At 39.1% G+C, this 17,302-nt stretch overlaps 1 protein-coding gene across 2 annotated transcripts in view; it reads left to right on the plus strand.

Moving 5' to 3' along the window:
- The first annotated feature begins 5,761 nt into the window (after window positions 1-5,761).
- The window catches only part of hs3st1l1 (heparan sulfate (glucosamine) 3-O-sulfotransferase 1-like1), a 34,003-nt gene continuing 22,462 nt past the window's right edge, over window positions 5,762-17,302 (plus strand). For both annotated transcript variants that reach the window (XM_074646861.1, XM_074646860.1), the window contains exon 1: window positions 5,762-6,109. The gene's annotated coding sequence lies outside the window, so the exon portion shown is untranslated. The remainder of the gene's footprint in view (window positions 6,110-17,302) is intronic.

Here is a 17,302-nt window from a genome sequence, read left to right on the forward strand (position 1 = left end):
GTTTGCAAAGAAAACAGGATGGTTGTTATCATAGAATTGTCGCTATATAACGCATACTTGCCAAACCTCATGATTTTCCTGGGAGACTCACGTTTTTGATTGCCCTCCCTCGGTTCCCCCCCGGGGTCAAAATTCTCCCGATTTATGACAAATTTTCACTCTTATTTTCCATTTTGTTATCTTAACCCGTTTCAGGCGCTGTACAGCATGTATAATTGTCTCCATCCGGACGACAAGAGAGCTACTCTTTGGTTTTGAAATCCTCCCTGTTTTTAAGGTCTCAAGGTTGGCAAGTATGATATAACGACATCGGAATGAATGACTAGTACTTGTACAGGTTACTGTATGAAAACAGTCTACCCTGGGGTACCACTTGAATTACAAAAGGCTATGCTGAAAAGGTTATAATGGAATTTTTGCCAAATGACGCCACAAATACACGGCATCCCCGAGCTTTAAGAGGCAATAAAATGCTCTGAGGGGAAAGGTGCCACATTGATCCAAAACTACATCTCAGTAATGATGCGTGTATTCCAAAACTGCAACACACCTTGGGAAGGATCATCCACAACCAGAAAAGGTTCCCTCCGCTATCAAGACATCAAATCTGCACTTAGTGGCTCTTGATAGAACGATATCAGTACAAGCTGATGCAACTCTCCAGGGAATTATGAAATTTACGCTCCGCTTCATCTGCTCAATGAAAATTTCATCAGCGGGAGTTTTTCCCGGGCCAGGAAGGGACACGTCTGAACAGCACCGGTGCAGCTCTCTGGTTGCACGTTGTGTTGTTGTGGAAGCAGATTACACAACAAACACAGGCAAATTACATAAAAAGAGTTTGTTGTATTGGAGCTACTGGAACAAAAAGGTCAGTGTCACAAATAATCCCTCTGCAAATGATCAAAAAAAGAACAAGCAGGGTAAAATACCAGAGAAATGAATATGAAAGATATAAAAAAATCCCTTTTCAATAAATAACAGCTTGCACTGCAGATTTCCCCTCTGAAAAGTTAACAGTATTAAGGACATGATTTTGAAATATTGCCTTTATCTATCGAAATAGCACTGAGTCAGCGTGAAAAGTTCATTTTGAGCTCCAGACCTCGTGACTCAAGGTGTCTTGCCGGCTGTAGGTTATCACTGCTGCTCGGAGAACAGGCGCCTGATAAATTATCAAATACATCTGCACGCTGCAAAGAACAGCCTGCAAACCGCTCCATCTCTTACACCCCAGTAGTCCTCAAAGTAGGGTCAGAAACCCTTTGGGGTCCCACATTTCCCAACATTTTTTATCAAGCGCAGCATTATATTTTATTAAGAAGGGCAGAATTTTAGTTACTACTCCCCAAACTGTTACCCCTATCACTCGGAAGGGCTCTTTTGTGTTTAATCAAAGCTAAAACTGACTTTTCTTTAGGATTCCCACGTCAGCTTTCACTGGTGCTGACCCATTTCTGAGCATTGATATCTACATGCAGCTGCCATCTCCTTGTCGTACAAACACCATACATTTTTAAGCAATCAAATAGGATCTCTGTCTTTCCCCCTCTCTCTAAAGGTGAACTGGGCTGTTGAAATATAAATGCACCCTTCGCTTGCCCTCTCCTTGGCTCTCGTTTTAGCCATCCGGCTACAACATCTTGGATTCTGAGACCGTCTCCTGTAGGAAGTAGTGAGCGTAGTCAATGGGGATGTTAGACACACACTCACATGCTTCCATTATGGATGGGGATTTTGGATTCACATGTCGCTCCCAGGCATATCTGACCCTGTCTTTGTAAAGACAGCTTTGTCTTTTTCAGACATTATGTCCCACCTGTGAGGTGATTAGTCTGTTTTTAGACGTACAGACTCGAGCACATGTTAACAGAGAAAGAGAAAAATCACTTAAAGTTTGGTAGTATGTTAATGAGTATGGATTAAACAGAGACAGGCTGCTTTTAAAACCAAGCTGGAGTTATAAGTTTCTCTTTCGTTGGGTGCAGAAAGAAATCAATAATTTCTGAGACAAGCATAACATGTGGAGATATCTGTAACGGGCAAAGAATACCACCATAGCATTGGTATTGGAACACAGTGTGCATATATAGAGGGACGTCTCCACTTCCTCCCGCAGCACAAAAGTGAAGCCAAAGTATATATAATTTTAGTTTGACCCATAATGCCCCATCTGCTAACATGGAGGGGGCAGGATTTATGACCTTTACTGCAGCCATCTACCAGGGGGCGAACAAAATGATTTGGCTTCATTTTTCGGGGGCGGTGTATGCAAATTGCTAAATTCTCGTGAGATGGTTAACGTTAGGTATTGACCTTGAATGGTTAAGGTTAGGACAGGTCGGGCAGCGAGTCTCGCATGATTTTTTGCACGTTTTGAGAGGGAGACAGGGTCCTTTAGGGAGCAGTCATATCTACTTTCTATGGCAGTCATTCCCAAAGACTGGGTCGAGGTGGGCTAAAGGACATTTTAATAAGTTCTCCAAATAAATTTGCAGAATTTCTTCCAGCCTTTTATTCAACATTTATATCTGCAGTACACCTTTGGAGCTTAAATGTTGATATTGTTCTGATAATTGTAGCCTACTTATAACATTGAATCTAATATGAAAAGGCTACCGTACATTCAGTTTGTTTTACTGATGAGAGGAAAAACACGAGAGCCTGTTAACTCTGCCCAAATGTATTTATTTGATCTCATTTATAGAGTATTTAATATATGTTTTCAATAACACATGCATAAAATTAAGTTGTGATTTATCAAAGATATATCTCTTAAAATGTCTGGTTTACCTGTTCAAGATAAGATAAGGTGATGCGGCAACAGCAGTAAAAATTGTCAGGAACATACCGGCACAAATTCGCTCTTCTCATGATTTATAGATAAAGACTGTTTGTGAATAGTGTCGCGTTGCAGAAAAAAAGTTTGGGAAACACTGGGTTGAAATTCCATACAAACATGCTAGCCTATTTAGTACACTAACTAAAACAATGAGATTTTTTAGTAAAGCTACGCTTCTGCCATTTTGGACTGAAAGGAACTACCGGACGCCAGTAAAACGTCCACGTACAAAGTGCCATACAAAAATTAAAAACTAAATTATTTCTATTCTATTGTCATATTTTACCGAAATGGCCTGTGTTGAACAATAAAATATTATAAATATGATAATAAGCGTTTCATTCCAAAATGGAGGCAGCAGCTGTTGTCAAAAAAACACCAGAGCTTCATCTCTTTGCTTCTACACTCTTTGGCTACCTGACAGAGCCTATATTGGCCTTCCAAACTGGGAGCGCTTGCTGTACTTTATGAGGCTGTCCTGGGGTGAAAACTAAACAGAAAAAGGTGGGGACATTTTTATTTTGTAGCCAGCAAGGTAAGCAAAACAAGCATACCCAACAACACGGTGCAGGAAGAAGACAAGATAGGTTTATATCCGTTTAAGTGCGGTGTTTGTTTGGCGAAGGAAGTTACCAGACAGTTAGCAATGGACTTCACATGACATTATTCACAACTTGGATTAATTTGATTGAAAACCCTTTTGATTATTTTAACCTTTGGACCCTTACGGACTAAAGGATTATAAAGAATCAAAGAACTGACACATATTTGGACTTTATGACTGCTTTAAAAGGTAGGGAGTCACCACTTTTTGCTTCTCTCTTGTTTACCATGCTGGTAAATGTGAATGAATTATGCATTAGTGGTCATTGTTTCCCTAAAATAAAACAAACGACTGAATTGTAGAGAATCTAACCGATCTAACAATGTATGACATGTCCATATTGACAAAAGTTTAATCATGTATAATCTACAATGATTAATGCCAGACTGGTTAGAACTATCTTAAACGGGTCACAGGTGTGATGTTTAAAGGTCCCATATCGTGCACATTTTCAGGTTCATACTTGTATTTTGTGTTTCTACTAGAACATGTTTACATGCTGTAAAGTAAAAAAAAACCATTATTTTCCTCGTACTGTCAGCCTGAATATACCTGTATTTACCCTCTGTCTGAAACGCTCCGTTTTAGTGCATTTCAACAGAATATTGTTAAAAAAGATGTGATAATTGTTTTTTTTCCATATAGCCGAGCTCTAATTAGGACCCATGGCAAACATGAACTCAATAAATAATTCCATAAATTAAAACTGCATATAGGCTGAATTGGCAGGTTTTTACTGGGGTATACATTGGTCTACTTTTGGGTAATTTTCAGCACAAATTATAACAGAAACATAAAACTATGATGTGAAATCATAAAAAAATTTAATTTTAGAATAAAGCACCTGTGAGATATGACAAAAAGTAAACCTCTTGAGTCTGCAGGTTGGTATAGGATTAAGGTTAATTTCCCAAATGGCACCAGTGTTTTTTACATTGCTGTAATATTTCTACAATAACTTATAGTGGATGGAGTGATACTTAGTGGTGGTGATGCTATGACCTTGGCATGCTCTCTCTCTGCAGACAGTTCACAGTCCGTCTGGAGCTGAAGTGGATGTCTGATTTCTCCATGGTGTTAATACAATATATAGTCATATAACACATTATAGATTTAATATCACCGTATCTGTCACATCCACTTGTTAGTCATTCATTAGACATTATGTATACAGTATATACAGCACATCCAGTTTTCTTTTTTTTTTATACTTTATTTGTTCCCTTTTTTCAAGGCTGTTTTCATATATGCAATCTACTGTTTGTAATTACAACAGCTTATAAAACCAACTTTTAAGTAGATGAGCTTACAGACAAACCCATCAAGTACACTATAGAGAAAACAACCTCAACATTCAAAACCAAAACAAAACCAAGAAAAGAAATAACAATAATAATAATGACAAAAAGAAAGAGTAGAGTTAAAAAAAAACAAAAAAACAACAAAGCAGAAAAAAACACATAACAAAAAATAAAAAATAAAAAAACAATAATAGTACAAAAATACGAGAGTAATAATAAATGAAATCAACAAATAAGTTAATATAGCTTAAAGGTCCCATATTATAAAAAAGTGAAATTTTCATGTTTTTTTATTATAAAGCAGGCTTAAGTCCTGTATAAATACTGTGAAAGTATCTAAACGCTCAATCCAGGGAGAAATACAAACAGCCCGTATTCAGAAACTCTGCATTTGAAACAAGCTGTCAGGATTTCTGCCCATTCGTGATGTCACAAATATACAATATTTACACCATTGACACAATTTTAAACGTAAACATTCTAAATATGTCCCAGGTTTATTTCCTGGTTGCAGAGTGTATGTGAATGTCATCAGCTGACAGGAAGTACACATGGACCCAAGCTGTTGCCTAGCAACGCAATTCTGTTGCAATTCCATCAAAATGTGCTAAAACGGAGCGTTTCAGACAGAAAGTAAATACAGGTATATTCAGACTGACAGTATGAGGAAAATAAAGTTTTTTTTAAAACATTACAGCATGTAAACATGTTCTAATAGAAACACAAAATACAAGTATGAACCTGAAAATTAGCATGATATGGGACCTTTAAGAGGCTTAAATAATGGCTAAATCACCTGCAGGCTGCACACATGGCACAACACTGATACACCAACATAATGTACCCATGCAGGTATATAAGTGACAGTAAGTGATGAAAGCACATGATTAGATCTGGATTATTGTGTTAAAGTGTGAACCTTAGCTCTGCTGAGGAGGCTGTGAAGAGGGAGAGAGGAAGAGGAGCACCTTGGTCCTGATCATCTGACGGCAGACGAGCTCCTCCCACCTCCTCCTCCTCTCCTCTCCTCTCCTCTCCTGTCTGCTACGCAAAGCAGCGGCTTGGACGCAACTCTACACAGCACAGCTCAGACACAGGCTCGTCTGCGTGAGCCGGAGACGGAGTCGAGTTATTATCCTCATGGTGTCTGCTGCTTTTCAGATGACTCAGTGATGAGAGTGGCCGAGAGGAGAGACGGACGCTTCTTTTCTTCTTCTATGTGGAGCGGCAGTGCGCAAAAGTGCGCTCCGTGGTTCAGCATCTTCTTCATCATCACCATCCTCCTCATCTTCCTCCGCTCATCCTGAGAGATCAACCCTCAACCCAAAACCAGAGAGATCCTCCCAGAAACCCCCGTGCGAGGTAACCACATTTTCCTTTTCTCCACATTACTTTCTGTGTGAAATCCACCGACACACACTGCTTTAATGCAACACTTGAATCTCCTGCGTCTGACAAAAAGGATGTTTTATGCTTTTTTTGATTAATTTATCAATTATTAAGCTAGAATAAATCCAGTATCGCCTCGCTGCAAGCTGAGTCTCTGTGCACTTTTAAAAACATGATCATTCATTCATGTAAAATGAGTCTCCCTGCAGATCACATTTAAATCCTGTGTAATAGAGTATTGATCTAACTAATTAAAATGCTACATCCAAATAAATGAGTGGTATAAGCTCCCCAAGAGAGCCATCATCATTAGATCCTGTGTGGGTTATATGCCATGTAAAAATCAACTTCACATTTTTTTAATGCATTAAAAGTTTTGAGCTGAAATGTGTTAAGTTAAGTGTAAATTAGATTTAAGCTCAAACAAGACACAAGTTCTGCTTTTAGTGCTGAAGACTGAAAGGTGTCATACTATATCTTGATTAATTAAGCTCAAGTCAAAGGGCAGACAAATGCAACTAATTGCCACCTTCCTTGTTCCTGGTGAAATGTAACGCCTGGATTGTAGCATCACATCTCCTGTGTCTGCTATCCGACCTGCCTGCTGAAATTCCAGCAGCCGTGTACCAACGTCACAGGATGCAAATTGGCACAGGCTGTGCAATTCACCTTTAATTATGAGCATGTGGGTGTTGGCTTATGTGAGCTGCCTGCTGCTTTTAGCTGCAGCATTTCTCAAAGGCGTAAAACAAATATATGAGAAATAGACATTTGTCCCCTTCCCAATGTTTGTAATGTCATCAAATGCCTCCAAAAGCTAATAGAAATCTAATGTCTTCCCCTCAATATTCAGCATTAAACTGATTCCAAAACACACTGGATGTCAACCAGCAACTGTGTGTTTGAACATCCAACATTAGGGATGCACAGATCCAACTTTTTTCGGTCTCGATACCGACAGTGATACCGAGAACCGATCCGATACAAGTGTATGATTAATAAGCTGTGTGCCTCACTGTGTGGAAGTGACTTGGATCAGTCTTTTATGTGCAAGCCAACATCAGGCTTGACTTAAACATTGCTTTCTTAACTTTGTAAAACAAAATGTAACAAATAAATACATTATTAAATACATTATTAATAATAATAATAAAATAAATCATTAATAATAAATCAATAAATAATAAATTAAATAATACATTTAATGCAAAATACTTAAACAGGAATAAAAATTCCAGTATATAATGTATATGGTAAATAAATGGTCACCGATATCCGATCCAGCTATTTGAGTCAGTATCGGCCAATTATCCGATCTGGTGCATCCCTATCCAACATGTAGCTGCAGGTTGAAGACTTCATACTCATAGGGAGAAATAATAATAATCATACTGTGCGGCAGGTGTGTGCACATTATTTTTTTTGCAATTGGCATTTTATTGAATTTTGAGAGACATAGAAATACACACAGACATAAAACAAGAAGTAAACGACAATATATACATAACTTAAAATAGAGGCATTAATCAGTAAAAAGAAACATTAAAATAAAAGTAGAAAAGAGGCTGTGTTGTAGTGGGGATCCCAAGTGAGCAATTGCATGGATGTGTGTGTGTGTGTGTGCGTATCTGGAAGGGAGCTAAGCCATGCATTTGTCTTTAAGAGCCATTAGAAATCTTTCCCATTTCAAGTGATACCTTTCTATCCTGCCCAGCAAAGAAGGATACCCGTTTATATGCCGCCACCTTGGCAGTCTGTGATTGATGATGCATGAGCAGACTTCCATTGCTGGACGAGGAGTCTCCTAGCCAACATAATAGCAGTCTGGAGCCAATCAGTTTAGATACGCATTAGGATTTTGACGTGTGTGTGTGTGTGTGTTTTAGGGTTCTTCCTAAACCCCCTTAAACCCCAGTTGCCCCCACCCTCCCCCCACATCTGACTGAAGATTTCGCCCCTGGGTGTTTGACTGGAATAAGTTCTCTGATGAAATTCAAATGAAACACGCCGTTTCTCAGCAGCAGCGTCAAAAGTGGGCTTTAATTGGTTGGTATTTAAAATAGGATCCATTCTTTTACAGTCTTATAGCAGCACTTAGCAACCATGCTCCAGAAAGTGAAGGTGAGGGTGTCATAATTACTATATAGGTGCAGATTTCTCATTACACTTAGATGTGCTGTATAGCGAATGTTAAAGAGTAACACACAAGAAAATGTAAGAAAATATCGAAAAAAATGGAATATTGCGATATTATGTTTTGTGATACTGTATTGATTGTTAGAAACACTATTGATTTTTAATTAATAGTAGGGCTGTCAATCGATTAGAATATTTAATCACAATTAATCGCATGATTGTCCATAGTTAATCGCGATTAATCGCATATTAATCACACATTTATCTGTTCAAAATATACCTTAAAGGGAGATTTGGGAGTGGACAAATATGCTTGCTTTATGCAAATGTATGTATATTTCTATAACTGGAAATAAATTAACAACACAAAACAATGAGAAATATTGTCCAGAAACCCTCACAGGTACTGCAATTAACATAGAAAATATGCTCAAATCATAACATGGAAAACTCAAGCACAACAGGCAACAACAGCTGTCAGTGTGTCAGTGTGCTGACTTGACTATGACTTACTCCAAACTGCATGTGATTATCATAAAGTGGGCATGTCTGTAAAGGGGAGACTCGTGGGTACCCATAGAACCCATTTTCATTCACATATCTTGAGGTCAGAGGTCAAGGGACCCTTTTGAAAATGGCCATGGCAGTTTTTCCTCGCCAAAATTTAGCATAAGTTTGGAGCGTTATTTAACCTCCTTCTCGACAAGCTAGTATGATGTGATTGGTACCAATGGATTCTTTAGGTTTTCTAGTTTCATATGATACCAGTATCATACCTTGAGCCCACTACAACCTAAAAATTGCAAGATGCGTTAATGTGTTAACGAAATTAGTGGCGTTAACACGAATTTGCGTTAATTTGAAAGCCCTAATTAATAGTTTCCATGCAAAGATTAAGTCAATATTTTATTTTATTTTCAAAGAGATGTGCCCTCTCAGTGTATGTGCCCTCTCAAAGTAGTGCTATGATGTTGGATGTTAAAGGGACTGTGATAAATGCAAATTCCAAAATAAAGATCTGTGCTAAACAACAATGTTAGCACAAATCTTAGTCAAAGGGTGGATGTGTTAAAACGCTCAAATACAATAAATGGAACACAACGACTGCTATAGAAATGATAACTGAAAGGCAACCTGTAGTGAGAAATTAAATTGGTGAGAAAAGTGGAATACAGACTGACAATAAAGGGCAAAAGGTCAATATGAAAGAGCGGTCGCCCTCGTTATTTTCATACCCGACTAATCACCGTGAATGGGGCGACTTTTTATTTGTGTCTAAACTGGGACAGATATTTTGTTTGCTTTCTCTTGTCCTGGAACAAAACTGTGTGAGTAATGGTGAAGTTAGATAGAAGGCAGCAAGCAGGAAGGTCTGCGGGATTCTCCTCAAAGTGTTTATGAGTCTGCTGTAAAGACGATGGTGGTCCAGGGAGGCGTTATGATTTCTAAATCCCCAAAGAAAAGTCAAGGCGTCTCAGTGATTTATGACTGGGCAAATATACAGGGTCAGTGGATGTTACACCATAATGTCAGGAGAGTTTCATGTGGGAAGGATAGAAAGAGGAGGAGGTGGAGGGGATAAACTGAATCTTGTGTACAATTTCCTGTTATTATGTTTTGTTGATGGAGTTCATCCAGTTGGCTCCACTTGAGCAACGAGGGGGGTGGAAGAGAAGAACAATAAAAGTTTTCCTAATCGAGAGCAATAGCAAATAAAAAGAAATTTAATGAGGTTATGATGGTTGAATTAGAGGATGAAATCTGTTAGCTGAGGCATACAGGGGGATCTGATTTAATGTGAATTTACTTTTTCTCTTTTAGTGGTTGGTGGGTTGCTTGATTCTCCCTTAGGAGATAAAAGATCTCTCATGAAAGGGAGCTTTCTGCTGTAAAATGTGCTCGAGGAAATCTGAAGGCCTTCATTTCTGTATTAAAGTTCAACTGTAACTAAAGACTCACCGGACATTGTACACCTGTTCAGCTGCTCATGAACTCAAATACCTATCAAACTCAATGACTTTAGGTATGTAGACATGGTCAAAGCGGTCTGCTGGAGTTCAAACCAAGCATCAGAAAGGTGATTAAAGTGACTTTGAACGTGGCATGGTTGTTGGTGCCAGACAGACTAGTTTGAGTGTTTCAGAACCTGCTGATCTACTGGGAGTTCAAACAGAAAATGATCCGAAAAAGAGAAAATATCCATGAAGAGTCAGTTCTTTAGGATAAAATGCCTTGTTGATGAGGTCAGAGGAGAATGGACAGACTGGTTCGAGCTGATAGAAAGGCAACAGACGGTGATAGCGCCCTCTACATTTTTGTTCTCCAGGGGTCGTGGATTTTTGTTTCCAGCTGACACTGTCGGTGCTGTAATTTGATTGGTGCAATGTCTGTGTGGGCGGGCACTAAAAATAGTTTGTACTATTGCTGTAATTCCACCAGACCCAAAGGCCCGTTGGTGTTAGCCGTTGCTTCGTAGTACCTGTGATTTGAGCACTCCGTAGTTTCACCGTGACTCCACACGTTAACACAGTCGTGTCACAGAAAAAGTCAAAGTCAGGCTAATGCTAGTTAGAATAATTCCTTTGCGTAATGTGAGACAAACACAGCATTGAGTGTTTGGGGAGGTGACTATAGGCTGACTAGTTTCTACTTTCTGAGTGGAAGCTAGTCAGCCGATCTCACTAGCTTTCCCTTTGGGAGTGGAATACAAACTTAACAACACGATGAGTCTTCCCAAATGTTGAATGTTGAATACAGACATCTTAAATCACTAATGATACATAACCAATGATATTTGCACTCTTTATGTTTGCGCATTGCATAGCAATGCTGTTTCTTCAAAATACAGCCCCCCAAAAAAGGTTTTATCTTCTTTAAAAAAAAAAAAAGGTAGGCTAAATTGTGCACAATAGCTGCAGTATCATTTTAGTTTATATTTATCGCAAAAAAACTATTAATTTACACTTTCATTTTCTTCCGTCTAGATTTGTATAATTCTCTCTATACGTGCCTGAGTCAAACTGCTTTAAATCGCTTACAGTTGGTTCAAAATGAAGCTGCCAGGTTGTTAACTAGAACCAGACGTTGGTCTCACATTAATCCTGTTCTGGCATCCTTCCATTAGCTTCCGGTAAAATTCTGAATAAACTATAAGATCTTGTTAATTACATGTAAAGCACTGCATGACCTCGCCCCCAGTTACATTTCTGACCTCCTTTCTTCCTTACTCTACCTCTCGACCGCTCGGATCCTAAAATCTTGGCCTTTTATACATCCCCTGCTCCAACTGCAAAACAAAAGGTGATTGGGCCTTTCCTGTCTTAGCCCCAACCCTCTGGAGTCACCTCCCTCAATCTATCAGAGCTGCTGAATTGCTTTAAACGGTTGGCAAGCCTTTTCTTTATAGATCTCATCCACATATAATTTGTTCATTTTAGTTTGGTCTGTCTCTTGGTTCAATGTTTTATTTGTGTGTTTTTAAAAGTGCTATACAACTAAAGTTTTACTAACTTATTTCCTGACACGAAAAGTGAGGAGATTTCAACTTTCAGTTCAACTTTAATAAATGCTGCCTATGGGACACTGCGAAAGGAGTGGCTTCCTCTTGTTCCCATAGCAACTGGGTTCACCAGGACCATGTATCATTATTTCCTGGGCACCTAGTTAAATAAAAGTCGTCAGCTGTCGTGCGCTTGATGATTGACTTTGATCCGAGCTAATGATCGCTCTGTTCGTCTCGGAGCACCGGGACGTACTCATTATGCTCTCGGCCTGAGCAGAATATGTGCACGAGTTAAAAACTGAGGCCGGATCCGCACTCCTTGATTTTTGGATATTTACACCGCTGTGATTAGGTTACCCGAGTACAATCACTCATCCAGCATTATGATGGTAATGTCATACAGATGTTTGTGTGTGCCTGTAGAGCTGGCTGGATCTCCCGTCTGCCTCCCCTGTGGACTGATTACTGATCAGACTAGCATTTCATATCAGCCTTGTGGGGGGAAATTGGAGGATTAGCAACAACTTCATGCTTATTCCCCCTACGTATCTTCCGGGCCTCCAAATCCTGTTGAAGCCATTGTTATTTTAAGTAGCTTGGCAGTCGAGCATGGAAGCAAGCTCTAATGCGCCCAAGTCTTCGGCGATGTGGAGTGGCAGAAAGCAAGCATTTTGGAGCAACCTCCCGTGCTATTCATGCTTTTTTATGATGTGAAAGTGAGCGACTGAGAGAGGGGGCCATGAAGCTGCCGGCTGCCAGGACCTCTTCACTCCCATCCTCGGTTCATACATAATAGATAAGTCACTGTAACTTACAGTACAGGGGCATAACTAGGCTAATGCCCAGATTTGCATATTTGTGCCGAATTCCATAATTCATGAGCGTGCAGCAGGCAGCGATCCATGGCGCAAAGAGCCACCTTGGTCCATATGCTGTACGCCACATCTCGGGCTGATCCCCTACTTGTGCACCCAACAGCGTTATATTAAAAAGCAGCATCGTGGCTGTCAATGGCGGGCACTTGGGAGCTGCGTCTTCATCATCAAAAGCCTCTGAACCCAGCCTTATTAAAAGGCAGTCAGAATCCGAAGACAGAATCAAACAACGGGCTTTTCCCTTTGCTTAATTTACTGCCGTTCGGAAATAATGGGGCCGTGGGTGAAAGAGGAGGGCGCCGAGACCTTCTCGTGAACACATTTCACGGGCCACTCTTTCATCAAGAGGTTCAAGAAAGCCTGACGCAGCCATCATCCACCGCCAAGTGTTACGGAGTAGATTCATCATTCAGCTTGATGACGGAGCTGAGTTATTTATTCATTACCTTTGTTCTCCGCTCGCCTCACATGAGCAGGCATCTGTCAGCCACATCCCTCATTATTTTAGTGTCATACATCCATATGTTTTTGAGATCACACCCACGTCTTGTCATGTTTGTCAGATTAATGGTATCTGTCGCTTCGGTGGGATCGCGACCCCGTCATGTGGAGTGAGATTTGTTTTGATTCAGATGCCTCTGCTCCGCCATATGTATCAATTTATTTTGTGGGTGTGAGCGCTTTTTTTTTTTTTTTGGTGAGTAACAGATAGTGAGATTTCCACTGGTTTCTGTTTGTGAAATATTGAAATATGTTCCTCATCTGTCTGATGGCCTGAGAGCTGAATATTTTAGCAACATTTTAATGAAATGATTTCACTGGAACAAGGCATTCGCGTGGAGATTTTCAAGATAATCAAGGATGAGGAGGAGCAGCTTTATGAATGTTGCATATTGAAAGGACTCAGATCAACTGCTGCATCCTCATTAAAAAAAGATCAAGTGTTTGTCAGTCATTTTGGAAAAAGAACTACAGGTAGGGCGATGTTAAATTCAGCTCAACGCTACCAGGCAAGCTGAATCCATTTGTCTCCTTTATCTGCTTTCCCTTTTTCTTTACACATCACTGGTAGTAATTTTAAAGGAACAAATGAATACTCATGAGAACAAAATGTCAAGCGTTGGTTGGTCCTCGTGGCTCGCGCTCTTGCCACCACCAGAAGCTGCGTTTGACATTTGTTTCCAAAAGGCGAAGATCTGGGTTTGTCTAAATATGAAATGTGATCTTTAGAGACATTTATTGTGGGAAGGTCAAACACCTAACATCAGCAGCGCAGATAATCTGTGCTTTTTATGAGTTAAGCACAGATGAGATGAAAATAATGACCTCACAGTGTCCTTCAGATCACAATCTGTAGCCCTGGTTCAGCTTTCAACACAAATATGTTGAAGTAGAAAACTGACTACCAAGAGGTCTTTTTACAAATAGATATAGTGTTAACAGTAAGTAAGCATTTAACAGGGACTCACTCAAGTTCTAGGCCCAGAGTAGTCTCCAGAGATAGCTATCTGACCAGTGTTAATGATGTCTCAGTCATGCTGGCTGTCGGAGGGTTTAGCAGCCGTCTCTTGAGGCTGTGCAGCGAGCTGTCCGCGGTGCTGAATGAGACTGTTCATCTTGGTTTCTGGGAGGGAGAACGCCCAGGCGAGCTCCTCTCCTTTTTCTCATCTCAGGGGAATACCACTTATCTGAAACTTGAAACTGAACTTTGAAATATGCTATTCCTCTGTCTTAGATTTTCTTCCTTTTTTTGGCTTAAAGGCTCGGAGCTGACACAAAGCAATTGTTACTGAGCTATGTGTATGTTAAAAGTAGTAGTGGTCGTAGTCGGCATTAAAACAGCACTCACAAGCAAGGATGTAATGCCATAGGATGATTGTGTGTTTAGAAAATAGAATATAATGGAGACCATCTTGCAATGGGATTACACCAGCCACGATGCCAAATTGGGCCAGGGGCGTAAAGTAGGGGGGCCAAATGGCCACTTCCTCACTCCCTACCCCCCTACTTTTGATGCCCTTAAGGGCTTTGCACACTTAATCCGTATTTTTCGTAAGCGCTTTATTAATCTGTCATCCAACAAAAAAAGTTACGCACCGAAACCTTTTATCTAAATTCCAATATCACAGATTTTTAATAACTGATAAATGTTTTTATTTGTATACCATATAGTCTCCACTGCTGAAGTGTTTGTGACAGTGTGTAGTATTATTATCTGGGGATATAAAGATATAATCAGCTTGGATCTGTTAATGAAACCATCATTTGAAGCTCCTTCAGATATCGGAGACATTCAGATTCCTTTAGATTCCTCCATGTTCAGATTTGTATATTCCAGTCGATAGTATATTTGTTTACTCTAATCTTGTAATTATAACATTTGTTTTACAGTATGTGTGTGCAGCAGATGTTCAGCATTTTTATTGTTTGACCAGTTAATAATTATGAGCAGCGATAATTTGGGTGTAAGAGGATAATGATGACTATTTCATATTTGCTTTTAGTTGTTTTTTCTATCATCTATGCAAACAAGCCCAGAAAGCCACATTATCTCCTAATTGGGATTTAAGCTAATGACAGTAAATAAATACACAGCACAGATTTGTATTTAAAAAGCTAAAAGGTTTTTCCTCTCGGTTGTTACCAGTATGTTGAAGTAAAAGAGGATGATTCATTTGCATTTTGTTCAAATGTGTGCTCCAGTATTAATGTACTAGCGTTCGTTTTAGTGTCAAGTAAATATTTCAGGCATACATGCAAAACACATGTTCAATTTATGTGTGTATGCATATTCCATTATTGGAAATACTTCATCTACTGGGGCTCATATTTGAGTATCACATAGGGAGTAGTAGTTTTTACATTCTATCTCCTCTATTTCATATTTGATAAGATCGTTTTGTTGGTTCAAAGAGTGAGTGTGTGATAAAAACGGTCCCAGTTAACAGGATGACTCGGGCAGAGCTCGGCCCAATAAAATTGGGACAGATTTTGCCCCTCACCTTCAGAATGACTTTTCATCTCTCGGCTTCCTCATTACATCACATCCCCTTAATAAACTGCAGTAGGATTACAAGGTGTTGGCCGGAGCACAGTGGGGATTAGGGATGGCATTTGATGTCAGCTTCCTGAGGTTTCAAGGAATAATCCTCATTTCATCACTATATGTAAAAGTACAGAGAAGGTGGTTTTGGCCGTTGTCCGCCATAGCAGTGAAAGTGAGCTCCAGTTTTCAGGGTTGTAACTTTGAAGTAGGGCTGGGCAATGTATTGATTTTACATTGATATTGTGACATGAGACTAGATATCGTCTTAGATTTTGGATATTGTAATATCGTGATATGGTATAAGTGTTGTTGTTTCCTGGTTCTAAAGGCTACATTAAAGTAAAGTGCTGTAATTTTCTGAACTTACCAGACTGTTTTAGCTGTTCTTTTATTTGCCTTTCATACCTAGTCATTATATCCACATTACTGATGATTATTTATCAAATATCTCATTGTGTAAATACTTTGTGAAAGCACCTATGGTGAACCCTATAATATCGTCACAATATCGTCATAATATCGAGGTATTTGGCCAAAAATATTGTGATATTTGATTTTCTCCATATCACCCAGCCCTACTTTGAAGGGACGCTGACGAGAGTAAAAGGTTATATGTACATAAAAGCTTGCATTTTTATATGAAATATATTTAGAGCTGAAATGATTAGTCGATTTATCAATTGAATTAGGGCTGCAACTTACCATAATTTTCATTTTCGATTAATGTGTCAATTATATTCTTGATTAATCGATTAGTAGTTTGGTCTATAAAATGTGAGAAAATGGTGAAAATGTTGATCAGTGTTTCCCAAAGCTCAAGATGACGTCCTCAAAAATTCAGAAAATATTCACATTTAAGAAGCTGCAATTAGAGAATTGCTCAAACCAATTAATCACTTATCAAAATAGTTGCAGATTAATTTAATAGTTGACAACTAATCGATTAATCGATGATGGGCAGAAAATGAATCGGCAAAAATTTTAATAGTTTACTATTTGTCACTTTCAAGCAGGAATCTTTGCTTGAGTCTTCTATGGTAATAAATGTAATATTATTGGGCTTTAGGTAATTGTGATGGGCATTTCTCACTACTTTCTGACATTTTATAGAATGAATAATAAATCAAATCAAATATAGATATTTTTGAGCACTTTGAACTACCATAAAAGCTTCCACCTTCTTCAAATTTAAGTGTAATATTATTTACCATATCAAAGTATCCTCATACAACGGTTCGTATGATTTCTTACGAAAAGTTATTCCTAATTTTTCCTGCGTTTTCCTACGAATATCCAGCAACACCTGACGCACGTGTCAATTTCCGCTCCAGTCTTTTCAAAATAAACTTCAGTCTTCACAGGAAACAATTCGATTAGGTTTCGGCAACAAAACTATTTAGTTAGGTTTAAGATAATGTCGTGGTTTGGGTTAAAATAACTCCGGAAGTGGTGTAACTTAAGTACGGAAGTTACATGTTAAATAAATCAACGTTTACTTCTGGTTTCACACGGGGTATGAACATTGGTCTCTTGGGCGAAAGTCTGGTGTTTTTTGACCGATCCATCCACCTTGACCTCATCCCTATATGGCGTTTGTCGCTCTTTAT

The sequence above is a fragment of the Sebastes fasciatus genome, chromosome 9 (genome assembly GCF_043250625.1).
Source record: "Sebastes fasciatus isolate fSebFas1 chromosome 9, fSebFas1.pri, whole genome shotgun sequence".
Classification (NCBI taxonomy): domain Eukaryota; kingdom Metazoa; phylum Chordata; class Actinopteri; order Perciformes; family Sebastidae; genus Sebastes; species Sebastes fasciatus.